Source organism: Mandrillus leucophaeus, unplaced genomic scaffold (genome assembly GCF_000951045.1).
Source record: "Mandrillus leucophaeus isolate KB7577 unplaced genomic scaffold, Mleu.le_1.0 Scaffold257, whole genome shotgun sequence".
Lineage (NCBI taxonomy): Eukaryota > Metazoa > Chordata > Mammalia > Primates > Cercopithecidae > Mandrillus > Mandrillus leucophaeus.
The window spans coordinates 743961-744387 of NW_012102665.1; positions in this window are offsets into that span (position 1 = coordinate 743961).

A 427-nucleotide genomic window follows, 5' to 3' on the forward strand; every position below is an offset into this window, starting at 1 on the left:
ATCTCCTGACCTCGTGATCCGCCCGTCTCGGCCTCCCAAAGTGCTGGGATTACAGGCTTGAGCCACCGCGCCCGGCCACAAATATTTTCTTATTAGGAACAGTTCCTTTAGGGTGGATGATGTCCCAGCACCAAGACCCTCTGTTCTTTTTAAACCTTCATCTCAGAGTCTGAAAAGATCTGAAAAGTGTCCTGGCCTTAACATGTGTCCTTGGACAAGTTGCTTTAATTTCTTCCTTTAAACTCATGCTAAGGCCTAATCAAACATGACCAGAGAGATGAGGAGACAAGGCAACTCAAACGAAAACCTTTCAACAGACAATAGAAGCAGACCCACAGAGAATCTGAAGAATGAGATTATCAGACGTGGACTTTAAAAGATGAATGTTTAATATGTTCAAGGAAATAAAAATCAAGATTTAAAAATT